The sequence below is a fragment of the Pinus tabuliformis genome, chromosome 2_2 (assembly GCF_031772625.1).
Source record: "Pinus tabuliformis cultivar Carrire ecotype Pingquan chromosome 2_2, CPIR1, whole genome shotgun sequence".
Taxonomy (NCBI): domain Eukaryota; kingdom Viridiplantae; phylum Streptophyta; class Pinopsida; order Pinales; family Pinaceae; genus Pinus; species Pinus tabuliformis.
The window spans coordinates 801,942,844-801,960,171 of NC_142300.1; the positions used below are offsets into that span (position 1 = coordinate 801,942,844).

General features: G+C 49.5%; 1 pseudogene; it reads left to right on the plus strand.

Annotated features, from left to right (window-relative positions):
* Positions 1-725: 725 nt before the first annotated feature.
* Positions 726-1,644, plus strand: LOC149195247 (25S ribosomal RNA; annotated as a pseudogene; the record flags this gene model as incomplete).
* Between the last annotated feature and the right edge of the window lie 15,684 nt (positions 1,645-17,328).

The following is a 17,328-nucleotide window of genomic DNA, read 5'->3' on the forward strand; positions in this document are numbered from 1 at the left end:
CGACGCCCAAAATTTGGGGTTTCCACCCGGCGCCCAAATTTGGGGTTTCCATGCGGCGCCCAAAATTTTGGGTTTCCATGCGGCGCCCAATATTTGGGGCTTCCATGTCTCGCCAAAAATTTGGGGTTTCCACCCAGCGCCCAAAATTTGGGGTCTCCATGCGGCGCCCAAAATTTGGGGTTTCCACCCGGCGCCCAAATTTGGGGTTTCCATGTGGCGCCCAAAATTTTGGGTTTCCACCCGTCGCCCAAAATTTGGGGTTTCCATGCGGCGCCCAAAATTTGGGTTTCCACCCAGCGCCCAAATTTGGGGTTTCCATGCAACGCCCAAAATTTTGGGTTTCCACCCGGCGACCAAAATTTGGGGTTTCTGTCGCGTGCCGATTGGGCTACGGACGTAGAATGCCCCCTGCCGGGGGCTTTTCCTTAGGCATTGAACAATCGACTCAGAACTGGTACGGACAAGGGGAATATGACTTTTTAATTAAAACAAAGCATTGCGATGGTCCCTGCGGATGCTGACGCAATGTGATTTCTGCACAGTGCTCTGAATGTCAAAGTGAATAAATTCAGCCAAGCACGGGTAAATGGCGGGAGTAACTATGACTCTCTTAAGGTAGCCAAATGCCTCGTCATCTAATTAGTGATGCACATGAATGGATTAATGAGATTCCCACTGTCCCTATCTACTATCTAGTGAAACCACAGCCAAGGGAACAGGCTTGGCAGAATCAGCAGGGAAAGAAGACCCTGTTAAGCTTGACTCTAGTCCGACTTTGTGAAATGACTTGAGAGATGTAGAATAAGTGGGAGCCGTTTTTAGCGCAAGTGAAATACCACTACTTTTAACGTTATTTTACTTATTCCATGGGGCGGAGACGGGGCACTGCCCCTGTTTTTGGCCTTAAGGCACATTTTGGTGGGTTGATCTGGACGGAAGACATTGTCAGGTGGGGAGTTTGGCTGGGGTGGCACATCTGTTAAAAGATAACGCAGGTGTCCTAAGATGAGCTCAAAGAGAACAGAAATCTCGTGTGGAACAAAAGGGTAAAAGCTCATTTGATTTTGCCAACTAGCTTGTGCCAACCAAGCGTTCATAGCGACGTTACTTTTTGATCCTTCGATGTCAGCTCTTCCTGTCATTGTGAAGCAGAATTCACCAAGTGTTGGATTGTTCACCCACCAATAGGGAACGTGAGCTGGGTTTAGACCATCGTGAGACAGGTTAGTTTTACCCTACTGATGAACCGAACCACAATAGTAATTCAACTTAGTACGAGAGGAACCATTGATTCACACAATTGGTCATCGCGCCTGGTTGAAAAGCCAGTGGCGCGAATCTACCGTGTGTCGGATTTTGACTGAACCCCTCTAAGTCAGAATCCACGCTAGAAGAGGTGCATGTCACTCTTCTACTGTATCTCGACCCGCAATAGGGGTGTCACTTTGTCCCCCCTGGGGCCTGTGTCATTTGAAAACTGCGACCGTGAAGCATCTCAGTCGGGGCAACTTTGAAGTTCAATTCCAAACGGTCGTTGAGAAGAATCCTTTGCAGACGACTTAAATATGCGACGGGGTATTGTAAGTGGCAGAGTGGCCTTGCTGCCATGATCCACTAAGATTCAGCCCTTGGTCGCCTCGATTCAGAGCTTCGCTCTTGTCACAAACAAAAACTGGGCAACCCTCTCGCGCCTCTGCCTCTATCCTCCAGACGACAATTTTTCATTGCTTGGGGGCGGGAAATTTGGGGTTTCCACACTGCGACGGAAAAGACACCGAAGCTCGGGAAAACTGGGGTTTCCATGTCGCGCCCCGACGCCCAAAATTTGGGGTTTCCATGCGGCGCCCAAAATTTGGGGTTTCCACCCGGCGCCCAAATTTGGGGTTTCCATGCGGCGCCCAAAATTTGGGGTTTCCACCCGACACCCAAAATTTGGAGTTTCCATGCGGCACCCAAAATTTGGGGTTTCCACCCGATGCCCAAATTTGTGGTTTCCATGCGGTGCCAAAAATTTGGGGTTTCCACCCGGCACCCAAATTTGGGGTTTCCATGCGGCGCCCAAAACTTGGGGTTTCCATGCGGTGCACAAAATTTGGGGTTTCCACCCGGCGCCCAAATTTGGGGTTTCCATGCGCCGCCCAAAATTTGGGGTTTCCATGTGGCACCCAAAATTTGGCGTTTCTCCTGGCGCCCAAAATTTGGGGTTTCCATGCAGCGCCCAAAATTTGGGGTTTCCACCCGGTGCCCAAAATTTGGGGTTTCCATGCGGCGCCCAAAATTTGGGGTTTCCATGGGGCGCCCAAATTTTGGGGTTTCCACCTGGTGCGCAAAATTTGGGGCTTCCATGCCTTGCCAAAAATTTGGGGTTTCCACCCAGTGCCTAAAATTTGGGGTTTCCACCAGGTGCCTAAAATTCAGGGCTTCCATGTTGTGCCAAAAAATTGGGGTTTCCACCCGGTGCCTAAAATTTTGGGGTTCCGCCTGGCGTAGAAAAAAAATTGTGGTTTCCATGTCACGCCTAAAATTTGGGGTTTCTGCCCGGCGCAAAATTTTTTGGGGTTTACAAGTCGCTCCCAAGCCTGGGGAAACCTAGGGTTTCCATGTTACCCCCGGCGCCCAAGCCAAGGGAAACTTGGGGTTCCATGTCGTGCCTCGGCGCCCAAGCCGGGGGAAACTTGGGGTTTCCATGTCGTGCCCCGACTGAAACCGGTGGCGCCCAAGCTGGGGGAAACTTGGGGTTTCCATGTCGCGCCCCGACTGAAACCGACGGCACCCAAGCCGGGGGAAACTTGGGGTTTCCATGTCGCGCCCCGATCGAAATCGACGGCGCCCAAGCCGGGGGAAACTTGGGGTTTCCATGTCCCGCCCCGACCGAAACCGACGGCGCCCAAGCCGGGGGAAACTTGGGGTTTCCATGTCGCACCCCGACCGAAACCAGCGGCGCCCAAGTCGGGGAAAACTTGGGGTTTCCATGTCACGCCCCGACCGAAACGGCGGCGCCCAAGCCAGGGGAAACTTGGGGTTTCCATGTCGCGCCACGACCGAAACCGACAACGCTCAAGCCTTGGGAAACTGGGGGTTTCCGAGTCGTGCCACGACCGAAACCGGCGGTGCCCAAGCCTACGGAAACTAGGGGTTTCCAAGTCACGCCACGGTGCCCAGGCCTAGGGAAACTTGGGGTTTCCATGTTGCGCCACGACCAAAGCCGGCGGTGCCCAAGCCTGCGGGGACTCGGGGTTTTCCATGTCGCGCCCTGGCGCCCAACCCTGGGAAACTTTGGGTTTCCATGTCCCACACTTGACGAAACCATGGGTTTCCACATTTTACGGCACGAGGGAAACACGGGGAACTTGGGGTTTCCATGACGATGCAAACTGGCTCGCGAGTCTCAGGAACTTGGGGTGTTTCAAAACCGCTGCCCAAGTATGGGGAACTCACTGTTTCCATGTTGTGGCACACCCTGAATCACCCGAGAGTCTGTGGAACTTTGGATTTCCATGTCACTGGGCCACGAAGAACCACCAAAGTCTGGGGAACTCAGGGTGTCCATTTCGTGGCGCGATGAAAACTTCTACCCAAGTCAGCGGACACACACGGGGTTTCCATTTCGTGTCACAAAAGAGATTGCTACCCAAGTCTGGGAAACGCGGTGTAAGGACCTGCGATTCAGTTTCTCCCCATCAGTGCGAAGTGCGAACTATACGACCAAAATGTGGGAAGGGACATAAGTATAATGCACATTAGAGGTGGAGCGATGGTTGGTTTATAGCATGGGAGCGTTTGGCATAACCCACGGGCTGACTCACATTGTTAGGGCGACTTGAACGAAGGACTGTTTTTCCGACCAGCAATCGGATGGCAAGTTTGCGATGTATAAGGGCGTTTTGGCACGCGGTGGTCGAGTCGGCCTGGGTAGCGACTCGCCCAACTGCTCGTATAAATATGGCAAGGCGTTGGAGCATTTGGCATTCATTCGAAGATGGACATTCGAACATGAGCATTCGGTGATCAAGAATAAAGTGCGAAGTAGTGGAGCAGGTCACAAAAGAGGTGCGGGCATATATGGGCCCGCTCTTGGGCAAGCACACACGATACGCACAGGTTTCGGTTATCGGGTGAGGGCGCGAGTAAGGAAGGCACCCGCCGTTCAGTGTGACACGGGGTGTCTCGTGTAGGTCACCTGCTCGTCGTGGAAGAAGAAATGCAGAGGTCTCTCGGGTGACTCGGGTAAGTCACCCGCCCGTCGTGCAAAAGGAAATGCTGGGTGACTTGGGTGAGGTCGCCCGCCCGTCATGCAGCAGCAAAAGAGGTTTGATCGAGGTGTGCTGTTGGCAGCTCGTGTGAGGGCACGCCCGCCCAGCTCGGGCAAGGAACTCAGTTGGCACACGGAGGTGTTTCCTATTTGTAAAATTGGTTAAGTATGAAACTTGGTGTTTCCGAAAATTGACCGAGTGTTGAAGTAGGCGCAGACCGTGTACTCAAGTATTGGTAAAAGGTAAAAGTACAGTGGTGCCTCACCCGCTTATGCGTGGTTGAAATACTACCATTAGAATAGGAGCATGACATGGGGTCTCCCAGTCCCTCCTCGACAAAGTTCGCCAAATTACGGGGTACCTAGGGATTCCATGTCCCGCCTTCTTGAAAGAATCCCAAGTGTGGGAAATTTGGGGTTTCCATGTCTCGTCGTGATGGAAATCGCCCCAGGTGCAGTAAACTTGGTGTACATCGAGCTTGCAACCTTGCATCAAGAAAAAGGCTCAGTTGGTCAAGAGAATGAAGGTTTCTTCATTGGTAAAGGATCTCGCTAAGGATCAAAGGTTGGAGTCTCTTCTAGAGCTAGTCCACCATGGACTATAAAACGTTGAAAGAAGGACAGAGTGTCGGGGAATGAAGCGCCGAAGAAAAAAAGTGCAGAGAGGGGGAAGGACTCAACTTGTGCTTGGGGGAATATTATTGTCAAGGGTCTAGGGCTTCGCAATGACCAATAAGAAGCTTCAATGAGGGAAATTTACAAAAGGGTTTTCCTCTCTGAGAGAGAGAGAGAGGTTTTTCCCTGGCAGAGAGCCAACATCTTGTGTTCTTGTTCTTATGTTTTTGGCACCAGTTTGATGAAAGTAAACACACATGCATTAATAAGAAGAGAAGAAGATTAGGGTAACACGATAAATTGCAAAAGAGCTTCAAAAATTGTTATCAAGTCTAGAAGAATCCCGCTATACCCCATTGCCCTAGATTCTTCAACACGATATTGGAGCTAAGGTGACACATCAAGGAAAGGGAATCTCAAGAACATCCGCAAGGTTGAAGTGTCAAGCCAAGAAGTCTCAATCACATCATGGACAAGAAGGTATACCATCTATCATTCCTCATGGAAGAATACAAAGCAAGAAGAAACACCTTGTATAAAGGCACCTAGAAGAAGAACAAATCAAAGAGGGACCTACATCAAGCTACACCATCTTGAAGAATGAAAGGCACTACGAGTCAAGTCATCAAGCAAGTTTATTTGAAGAAAGCAACTTGAACAAAATCAAGATCTAAGGAAGGCAAGCCATCAAGTCTTCAAGAACAAAGCAAGTTCACTACATCTCAAACTCTATCAAGTATGTATATGTCCCCCTCTGAGTATACCTCAGTGTCTTTTTGCAAGGAAAGTAATAAATTGGTTGGGGCCACTACATGTCCAAAGTCGAACGCTTTGGATGCCAAGAGTATGGACGCTACATAAAGGATTGTCCTAAACTTAAGAAGGACAACAACAACAAGAGAAAAATGGAAGAAGCTCATGTAACTCAAGAAGTGAAAGAAGACGACAAGAAGCAAAAGAAGGAAGATCCTCCTATGACTACACCAAGATGAAGAAAGAAAGGCTACACCAATCGAGGAAAACTATCAAATAAAGCAAGAAAGGCTAAACCAATCAGGGAGAACTATCAAATAAAGCCACGATGATAAAAGCATAATCAAGATGAGGTATGTATGCATCAAAGTTTAAGTCATGTCACCATATATATTGATTCGGTCATGGGAAAAGTTCTAGAATCACGATCAAGAATAAAAGGATCTTTTTCACCAATGACATTCTCAGAGGCATGTGCTACAGTGGAGTAAAGGTCAACATGAAGAAGTGCTCTCATAAGGAGTATAAGGTGGTTGACCAATCAATCCAATAAGAAGAAAATGAAGAACATCACGATCACAAAGAATAACTATTCGACAAGATTCCTCAACATCTCTCGAAAGAAGGCACAGAAACTCTGACGAAGGAAGAAAAAGATAAAGGACCTTTGACACCTACGAAGGCCTTGGAGATAGTAAGGTGCAGATAACTGATTCAACTCTACAAATATGTCATGATGAAGAGCAATATCACGATGAAGTCATGAAGGGCCACTAAATCAAAGTATGGGAACAAGCGAGTACAACTAAGCATCCATGTGATAAGTGTTACGAAGGATAGACAAGGTGACAAAGGAGTATCTAGATGACAAAAAGGACCTGATATATATCAAGAAGGCCACTTTCCACGAAGGGAGCAATGACATGACAAACCAGGGGGGAAAGTGATCAATGGCTGGTACCCTGCCAAGAAGAAGTTCAAACAAAGACTTCATGACATCGAATGAAAGAAGGAGATCAAGCGGCTAAAGGACCCACAAAGAAGACGTTGTTGATGAATGGACAAGTCCCTAGCTAAGAGGGAGTTCTAACAAGTTCCCAAATACAAAGGAGCTTGGACAAGTTCCTTGTCAGAGGAAACTTAGGCATGTCTTATCAAGGGGAAGAGATAGACACAACATTCTTGTCTTCACTTAGCAAGAAATAATGGGAGGATTGGGAAATCATTTGGAATCTGATGCTCTTTGAGGATGTGTAGGGCACCCAAGACAAGAGTAGGCAAGAGGAGCGATATTGTTTGAGGGTTAGGAACCCAAGACAAGAATTGTCCTAGAAGGTCATACTCAGGGAACACCTGGGTCGGTATGTACCTTTAGAGACAATGACCAAGGTGTTTATAAACCATTGGCCTTGCCAACATTGTGCTCTGATTTTATGAGAGATAAAGCTGTTATTCAAGGCCTTGATATGAACAATGTTGGCTAATATGATGCTATAACAGATGGGTTGCCAATCTGGTTTCTCTTATGTGAATTATTCAAGATTGAAAAATAGCCAAACACCTTGTAATGATTTATGAATACCTCCCTAGTTAAGAGGGGGTGTTGAAGAAAGTGTAACTGGGTTCGGTCTTCATAAATGTACTTTTGATATTTGTATTTATTCAAGAAATATTTATATCTATATATATATATATATATATATATATATATATATATATTTATCATTGAGTTTCTTGCTCATTGAAATAGGCCTAGCACATGTTAAAGTGTTATAAAGAGTCAAAAGAAAATGTTGACGACCTTAAGGGCATGTTACCTCAGGTATATTTATGTATTAGAGTCAAAGATATTCCTACCCTCGTGCCTTCGTTCGGGTCGTGCGCCCATTCAAACCCCAAATTTCCTTCGGGCAGGCCGGGTCATCCCGTGTCGTGCCGTGTGTGGGGGTGCGCGGGCACATGTGGGCGTGCCGAAAATGCTAAGTCATGACCGCCCGTGTGCCTTCTTTGTTCAGGTCGTGCACCGATGGAAACCCCAAATTGTTCGGGCGATTCGGGTCGGCTCGCCCAAGGCGGGTCAGGTCGTGCCGTGCCGTGTGTGGGTGCCCCGGCACATGCGGTCGTGCCAAAATTTCTAAGTCGTCACCGCCCGTGTATCTTCTGCACATTCGTGCGGCACGTTTGCCCAATACTCCCTCGGGCCTTCGTTCGGGTCGTGCACCCATGGAAACCACAAATTTCGTTCGGGCCGTGCACACATGGAATCCCCAAATTCCATTTGGGTGGGTCGGGTTTTGTCGTGTGTGGGTGCCCGTGCAAACGCGTTCGGGTGAGTCGAGTCGGGTTGGGTCATGCCGTGATGTGCGTGGGTGCTCGGGAACATGTGGCCATGCAAAAAATGTTAGGGTGTGACCACCCGTGTGCCTCCTGCACGTTCGTGTGACCCATTTACCTGACGCTCTGTCGTGCCTTCGTTCAGGCGGGTCGGGTCGTGCCGTGCGTGGGTGCTCGAGCACACGTGGCAGTGCCAAAAATGCTAAGTCATGACCCCCCGTGTGCCTTCTACACGTTCGTGCGGCCCATTTGCCTGACGTTGCCTTGTGCCTTCGTTCGGGTTGCACACCTATGGAAACGTCAAATTTCGTTCGGGTTGTGCATACAAGGAAACCCCAAATTTTTCTCGGGACAGGTCATGTCATGTCGTGTGTGGGTGCCCGTGCAAACACATTCGGGCGGGTCGGGTCGGCTCGCACAAGGCCAGTCAGGTCGTGTCGTGCCATGTGTGGGTGCGGGGGCACACGTGGCCGTGCCAAAAATGCTAAGCCGTGACCGCCCGTGTGTCTTCTGCACATTCATGTGGCCTGTTTGCCTGATGCTCCCTCGTGCCTTCGTTCGGGTCGTGCGCCCACGGAAACCCCAAAATTTCGTTCGGTTCGTGCGCCCATGGAAACCCCAAATTTCGTTCGGGCGGGTCGAGACGTGTCGTGTGTGGGTGCCTGTGCAAACGGGTCGGGTCGGGTCAGGTCGTGTCATGTCATGTCATGTGACGGCGCCCACGACACACGTGGCTGTAGATAAAATGCTAAGTTGTGACCGGGGGTGGGCTTTGTGCACGATTGTGCTGCCCATTTGCCCGAATCTCCCTTGTGACTTCATTTTGGTCGTGTGTCAGAGCCCATGTAAACTCGTTTGAGCGGGTCATTTGCCGTGTAAACACTCGTTCGGGCGGGTCGTTTTCCCTGTAAACTCATTTGGGTGGGTCGTTTGAGGGCACCCGTGTAAAATCATTCGGGCGGGTTGGCTGAGGCTGTCCGAGCAAAAATGTTTGGGCGGGTCGGGTGAGGGCATCCGTGCAAACCCATTCGGGTGGGTCTGGCGAGGGCGTCCGTGGAAACCCATTTAGGTGGGTTGGGCGAGGGCGTCCATGCCAATTCGTTCGGGCAGGTAGGGCGAGGGTGTCCATGCAAACTCGTTCGGGCGAGTCGTTTGAGGGTGTCCGTGTGAACTCGTTCGGGCGGGTTGTTCAGGCGAGGGCACGCCCAGGCGAACGAGCCCGTATCAAAAATGCTAAGTTGTGACCTGAGGATGGGTTTGTGCATGTTCGTGTAGCTCGTTTGCTCGGCTCCCCCTCGTGGCTTCGTTTCGGTCGTGCGGGCGCCCATGCAAATTCGTTCGGGCGGGTCATTTGAGGGCGTCCATGTGAACTCGTTCGGGCGGGTCATTCGGGTGAGAGCGTGCCTGGGTGAATGAGCCCGTATCAAAAAATGCTAAGTTGTGACCCTAGGTTGGCTTTGTGCACGTTCGTGTAGCTCGTTTTCATGGCTCTCCATTGTCGCTTCGTTTCGGTTGTTCGGGCGCCCATGCAAAATCGTTCAGGCGGGTCGTTTGAGGGCGCCCGTGTGAACTCGTTCGGGCGGGTTGTTTGAGGGTGCCCATGTGAACTCGTTCGGGCAGATCGTTTGAGGACACCCGTGTGAACTCGTTTGAGCGGTTCATTTGAGGGTGCCCGTGTGAACTCGTTCGGGCGGGTCGTTTGAGGGCGCCCATGTGAACTCGTTCAGGCAAGGGCGAGCCCGGGCGAATGAGCCCGTATCAAAAAATGCTAAGTTGTGACCTGAGGTTGGCATTGTGCATGTTCGTGCAGCTCATTTTCCCGTCTCTCTCTTGTCGGTTCGTTTCGGTTGTTCAGGCACGCATGCAAAATTGTTTCGGCGGGTCGTTTGAGGGCGTCCGTGTGAACTCGTTCGAGCGAGTCATTTGGTCGAGGGCGCACCCGGGTGAATGAGCCCGTATCAAAAAATGCTAAGTTGTGACTCGAGGTTGGCTTTGTGCGCGTTCGTGCAGCTCGTTTGCCCGGCTCTCCCTTGTCGGTTCGTTTCGGTCGTTCGGGCGCCCATGAAAAATCGTTCGAGCGGGTCGTTTGAGGGCACCCGTGTGAACTCGTTCGGGAGCATCGTTTGAGGGTGCCTGTGTGAACTTGTTTGGGCGGGTCGTTCAGGCGAGGGCGCGCAGGGCGAACGAGCCCATATCAAAAAATGCTAAGTTGTGACCCGAGGTTGGCTTTGTGCATGTTCGTGCAGATCGTTTGCCTGGCTCTCCCTTGTCGGTTCGTTTTGGTCGTTCGGGCTCCCATGCAAAATCATTCAGATGGGTCATTTGAGGGCGTCCGTGTCAACTCATTCGGGCAGGTTGTTCGGTCGAGGGCGCGCCCGAGCGAACGAGCCCATATAAAAAAATGCTATGTTGTGACCCGAGGTTGGCTTTGTGCACGTTCGTGCAGCTCGTTTGCCCGACTCCCCCTTGTCGGTTCGTTTCGGTCGTTCGGGTGCCTATGAAAAATCGTTCAGGCAGGTCGTTTGAGGGCGTCCGTGTGAACTCGTTCAGTTGGGTCGTTCGGTCGAGGGCACGCCCAGGAGAATGAGCCCGTGTCAAAAATGCTAAGTTTTGACCCGAGGTTGGCTTTGTGCACGTTCGTGCAACTCGTTTGCCCAACTCTCCCTTTTCATTTCGTTTCGGTCGTTTGGGCGGGTCATTTGAGGGCGTCCGTGTGAACTCGTTCGATCGGGTTGTTTCGGGGAGGACGTGCCTGGGTGAACGAGCCCGTATCAAAAATGCTAAGTTGTGACCCGAGGTTGGCTTTGTGCACGTTCGTGAAGCTCGTTTTCCTGGCTATCCCTTGTCGCTTCGTTTCGGTCGTGCGGGCGCACATGCAAATTCGTTCAGGCGGGTCATTTGAGGGCATCCATGTGAACTCGTTTGGGCGGGTCGTTCGGTCGAGGGCGTGCCCGGGAGAATGAGTCCATGTCAAAAATGCTAAGTTGTGACCCGAGGTTGGCTTTATGCACATTCGTGCAGCTCGTTTTCCTGGCTCTCCCTTGTCGTTTCGTTTCGGTCATTTGGGCGGGTCATTTGAGGGTGTCCGTGTGAACTCGTTCGGTTGGGTCGTTCGGGCAAGGACACACCCGGGTGAACGAGCCCATGTCAAAAATGCTAATTTGTGACCCGAGGTTGGCTTTGTGCACGTTCGTGCAGCTCGTTTTCCTGGCTCTCCCTTGTCGCTTCGTTTCGGTTGTGCGGGCGCACATGCAAATTCGTTCGAGCGGGTCATTTGAGGTCGTCCATGTGAACTCTGTCGGGCAAGTCGTTCGGTCGAGGGCGCGCCCTGGCGAACAAGCCCGTATCAAAAAATGCTAAGTTGTGACCCGAGGTTGGCATTGTGCACGTTCGTGCCGCTCGTTTACTTGGCTCTCTCTTGTCAGTTCGTTTCGATCGTTCGGGCGCCCATGCAAAATCGTTCGGGCGGGTCGTTTGAGGGCACCCATGTGAACTCGTTCGGGCAGGTCGTTTGAGGGCACCCGTGTGAACTCGTTCAGGCAGGTCGTTTGAGGGCGCCCGTGTGAACTCGTTCAGGCGGGTCGTTTGAGGGCACCCATGTGAACTCGTTCGGGCGGGTCATTCGGGCGAGGGCGCGCCCGGGCGAACGAGCCCGTATCAAAAAATGCTAAGTTGTGACCCGAGTTTGGCTTTGTGCACGTTCGTGTAGCTCGTTTGCCCGGCTCTCCTTGTCGCTTCGTTTCGGTCATTCGGGCGCCAATGCAAAATCCTTCGGGCGGGTCATTTGAGGGCGCACGTGTGAACTCGTTCGGGCGAGGGCGCGCCCGCGCGTATGAGCCTGTATCAAAAATGCTAATTTGTGACCCGAAATTGCCTTTGTGCATGTTCGTGCAGCTCGTTTGCCCGGCTCTCTCTTGTCACTTCGTTTCGATCGTTTGGGCGACCATGCAAAATCGTTCGGGTGGGTCGTTTGAGGGTGCCCGTGTGAACTCGTTCGGGTTGGTCGTTCGGGTGAGGGCGTGCCTGGGCGAACGAGCCTGTATCGAAAAATACTGAGTTGTGATCCGAGGTTGGCTTTGTGCACGTTCGTGCAGCTCGTTTGCCCGGCTCTCTCTTGTCGCTTCGTTTCGGTCGTTCGGGCGCCCATGCAAAATCGTCGGGCAGGTCTTTTGAGGGCGCCCGTGTGAACTCATTTGGGTGGGTCATTCGGGTGAGGGTGTTCCCGAGCGAACACGCCCGTATCAAAAAATTCTAAGTTGTGACCTGAGGTTGGCTTTGTGCACATTTGTGCAGCTCGTTTGCCCGGCTCTCCCTTGTCGCTTCGTTTTGGTCGTTCGGGCCGGTCGTTTGAGGGCGTCCGTGTGAACTCGTTCGGGCGGGTCATTTGAGGGCATCCGTGTGAACTCGTTCGGTCGAGGGCATGCCCAAGCGAAGAGCCCATATCAAAAAATGCTAAGTTGTGACCTGAGGTTGGATTTGTGCACGTTCGTGCAGCTCATTTTCCCGACTCTCCCTTGTCGCTTTGTTTCAGTCGTTCGAGCGGGTCGTTTGAGGGCGCTCGTGTGAACTCGTTTGGGTGAGGGCGCACCCAGGCAAACGAGCCCGTATCAAAATTTGCTTAAGTTGTGACTCGAGGTTGGCTTTGTGCTCATTCGTGCAGCTCGTTTGCCTGACTCTCCCTTGTCGCTTCATTTCGGTCGTTCGGGCGGGTCGTTTTAGGGCGCCCGTATGAACTCGTTCGGGCAGATATATAAGGCCTCCGGGTGATTGTGCGACGGGCGCCGGTTGAAGTCGCCGTGCACGAGGGCGAGGGTGGGCACGCGGGCGCACGATGGGTGCACAATGGGTGCTTGACGAATGGATATGCGAAAATGTACAGAAGAAATGCAAAGATAAGTGCGACGAAACCGTGAGCGACTTATGACACTTGGGAAATGCGTGGAACAAGTGGAGCGTTTATACTACGATTTGGAGAGGACTTGTGTGAGGGCAAGGCCGACACATGGATGGCATTTTAGGGGTGCGTTATGATTGTTTTGGGGGTCGGCCAAGGGGCTACCACCCACATGTAACCCACACTAAAATGCATATAAGTATATGAGAGTTGGAGCTCATAAGGCATCAACGCATTCACTCACACATCTTCGCAAGGGACAAGAACTAGTGCGCAGTTTTGGTTGGAGAATGCGCATAGCTCATGCACATAGCTTGGAGATTGCGCAGGTTTACTTCTTGGTTGATGGTTGGCAAGGTGTGCCATATGTTGGGTGATGAACGTGCAAATTTGTGCAGGGCTTGAGGAGGAGTTCTAGGTGTCTCGAGTGAGCACCCTCCTACCGTGCAAGATTGGCACAAGTGTTGTAAATTTGACTAAGTATAGACTTGGAGTTTTGCCAAGTATACTTGATGATTGTATTATTGGAAAATTGATATAATATATTGTGAGGCAGACTCACATTATAGGGACTTGCCCCTCCCCTTTATACTTGTTGCAATTGTTGATGTTATTGTTATAATTGCATGATGATAATGAATGATTATGGGCTTTGTTACACAGTAATTTGTCACCATCCCTGTTACTCCTCTTGTCGTACCTTGGAGGACCCATCCCGGGAGTTATAAGAAGTGACAAAGTCTAAAAACACTTGCATTATGTTCCCCTGAGTATGTACTCCATGTTCCCTGAAGACATCTTCTGCAGATTATCCCTGAAAAGTGATCTTTTTCCATTGGCGCAAGTCCACAGTATTCTACCCGCGCCAATGGTGGAGATCCTCAAAAGAGTGCGCGACCATTGGCGCTCTGTCTTAGAGCAACGGTCGTGCCAACCAAATTTAGTCGTGCTTTTTTCCTTAACGCACGTCCGACTGTGGTTTCCTTCATTACATGGAGCTTTTCCGAGGATAAAAAATCAGTCTTTTGTCGAGCTTTATCCATCTTTATGGCTTTTGAGGATAATGCTAATCCGCGAAAGGAGTCCCGGTTCATCGTATCCTCCTCCCTTCTTCATCTATATAAGATTGTCATTATGCATTGGACAGGCTAGTGCTAGTGATTTAGTGATTGAGTGATAGTAGTGATGATTATTGGTCATGGAGTGTTAGATGTTGAGTTCTTGAGTTCTTGGAGGAATGCTAGTGAGTGCTAGAGAGGTTATGCTGTCGGAGAGGAGATGCATTGCAAGACACATATAGTTATTCACCCAGCCAGGAGAAGGGTCGACGTCAGAACAATGGTTGTAACTTTTCCTGTTTATTAATTGATGAGCGACTGCTATTATAGTTCCAATCTCATTATCCATCATGGTGATGTGTTGATTTATTTCCTTTCTGACTGAAATATAGTTGTGCCTTGGTAGTTTTTATGTTGGTATCTGTCTCTTCCTTTGCATGTGCAGGTGTTCGTTTGTGATCTGTTGGAGCAAGGGAGCGGGGATATCAACTCTGCTTCAATCATAGCGTTGGACTCCAGGTTAGTCTTCTTGATTCACCTTTGATGCATAACTAGGAACTTGCGTAGCACCGTGGTTTGATTGTGGCTAGTTCTGTTATAGGTTAGTGGGATCGCCTCTGTCCGCAGAGGGGATTTACCTGACCAACAAATTGGCAACTCCGCTGGGGAGTAACTATTTGATTTTTGTCTTGCATGTTAATTTTCTTCTACTTGCTTGAGTGAATGAGCTTCCTGAGTCAGTTTTGAGTTTATTCTTTACTGTTTGACCCATCTGAGCACTGTCAACCCGACCTGAGGTCGTATCATTTATTTTTCTAGTTGGCAAGCTTAATTGGCGCGGTTATTTCTCTGACAGTCGCGCCAGTTGGCGCATGTTTCTCAAAAGAAACTCGCGCCAATCCTGTGGTAGCGCAAGTTGCAGGCTGACAGTCGCGCCAGCTCTGTAAATTTTGCCTGTGTGTGGGTGGAAAGCTCATTCAGTCTCTTTATATATCTCTTTCAGCCTCTGGAACTGTGTTGAACCTCTGCTTGACTGGTCTTAGCCTGTATCCCTCAGTTGTTTGCTCATTTCTATTGATTTTCATCTCAGCCCTAGGATATCTAGTGACTTTGCATGTCTAGCCTTCTGTGGGAAGTTTCGATCTCTTGATTATCCAGTCAACTTGTTGGTTGTGTTCTACACCTATTCAGTGCTTTGTTAAAGCTTGATCTTCTATACTCTGAATACTTCACTTCTAGCCTCGTTGGAGTTCACTAGTCTTTGTGTTTTTCCTTGCTTGCATGGTTCATTTTAGTGTTTCAGAATTGGTTCTACTTCATTTACTGAACTTGGATTGTGTGTATCTCTTAGAATTTGTTTACATGCATCATGCCATCTTAAAGGAAAGAAAAACAAAAAATCTCTTGCATCATAGTAGTTAGCATTTATTGTTATTTGTTGCTATTAAAAAGGAAAAGACAAAATTTCATTTCTTGTTATTAGCTGCATTAGGATCTTTGTTGTTTGTTGAAGTGATCGTTTTGTTTGTGAAAAAGATCTCAACCCTCCTGTAGATAGAATTCATCGAATAAAATGATTTAATTTTGGCATATAGTTTGCATGTAAGAAGTTTTTGAGATATCACATACGGTAGGACCAAAAAACTGAAACATAATCAAAGATAAACTTTAAAATGAACTCAATGAACATAACAACGCATTGGAACATAACGCAAACACTCTAGAGGTCTAGGTTAGAGACGTGTTCCGGCGTCTTTAAACCTGGTAGTTTATCGTCGAGTGGTTGGGTGATTCCTCCACGGTGAAACGATAGCTGCCAATACGGACTGTGCTCCCACGTACCATCGAGTATATATTGGGAGACCCCTATAGGAATAAAGCCTTTATCCATAGGAAGCCGTGTCAGCCGCCCTACGATTCGCAATGCAGTGAACACAACATTCACGAAGATCGACCACCCGTACCCTAAAAAGTATTCTGTGGTTTTGCGAAAAGTTTGGCACACCCTCTACCTAGAATTCCAGAGCAGTCACTTTTGATCCTTTTCGGACTCCCTAAACGAAAAGGTGCCTGTGAGCGTCTTGTCACTTCATGCTCATTAAATATTCGAAGGAGACTAGAGTCATCTTTTATCCTTTTCTCGACTCTTAAAAAATGAAAAGGTTAAGTTCAGTGTCTTAAAAATTATTGACCACGATAACATTACCCAATTAGATTTTGTTTGCGTTAGCTTGAGTAGGGTTATTTCTCGTTCAATGGCAGCCTTTCCGGTGCCCACCGGCCAAGGTGTTCCTCCTGATGGGAACCCTCGCCCATTTCCTTCTGTTGGAAATGTTGGTGTTCAGTATATCGCAACATTGTCTTTGCCTGGGTTGACCATTGGTTTACCCGTATGGTTGTTTTCAAACTCGGTGGTCTCAAGTGTGATGACTCCTGTCCCACCACCACCTCCTCCACCCAAACAACACCATGTTGATTCTAAGGTGGACCCCTTCCCTTCTTCGCCTATTGCTGCGTCCTCATCTTCTACTTCACCTGGTGAAACCTTGGATTTCACTAACCAGGTGGCTAAGAAGAAGAAGAAGAAGACCAGAAAGAAGAAGTCTCCTAAGGGAAAGGTCATATCTACCACAAAGCTATCAGAAGTGGAACCACCTTCTGCTCCTCCGCGGAAGCTTCGGTCTCCTTGTCGATTATGCAAAGGGGACCATTTTCTTTCTGATTGTCCTGGCATTCCCAGGATCCTAGACATATGGTCCCATGACCCGACTCGCCCCTTATTGTCGCAAATCGATGATACCTTACTAGTTGGTAACAGAAAAGGGAAGGTTCGTTTCCCTTGTCGACTTTGTGAAGGTAATCATTTCCTTCGCCTTTGTCCACTTATGGATGAAGCTTCCCGTCTTTTGGCAAGTCTGTCGGATCCCTTACCCCGACTACCCGCTGGGTATCAGCGTCTTTTTACAACTGCAGAGCATCTCTCCACTAACCAAGTGATCAAACATGATTCCTCTTTGGTCCAGCTTTCTCTTCCTGAACCTACCTGTGCTCCGCCTGCTCCAGACCAGTCCCTGGTCGGAACGAGTGATTTATGTTCATCATATACGCACCACTTGATCATCAAAGATGAACCACCTGAGTCCAAACCAAATGAAAGTCCACAGTTCCAACTTACAAGTGACCTGGTCTTTCAAAAGGTCCAGCTTACAAGTGACCCGGTTTTGCCTAAAGAGGTTCCATCCTTAGATGCTCTTACACCTGAATCCAAACCAGACAAAATTCAAAAGGTTCGGCTTACAAGTGACCCGGTTTTGCTTTCAGAATTTCCAGCCCTAGATGATCCTACATCTGAATCCAAACCAGACAACAGTCAAACGGTCCGGATTACAAGTGACCCGGTTTCGCCTTCAGAAGTTACCTCC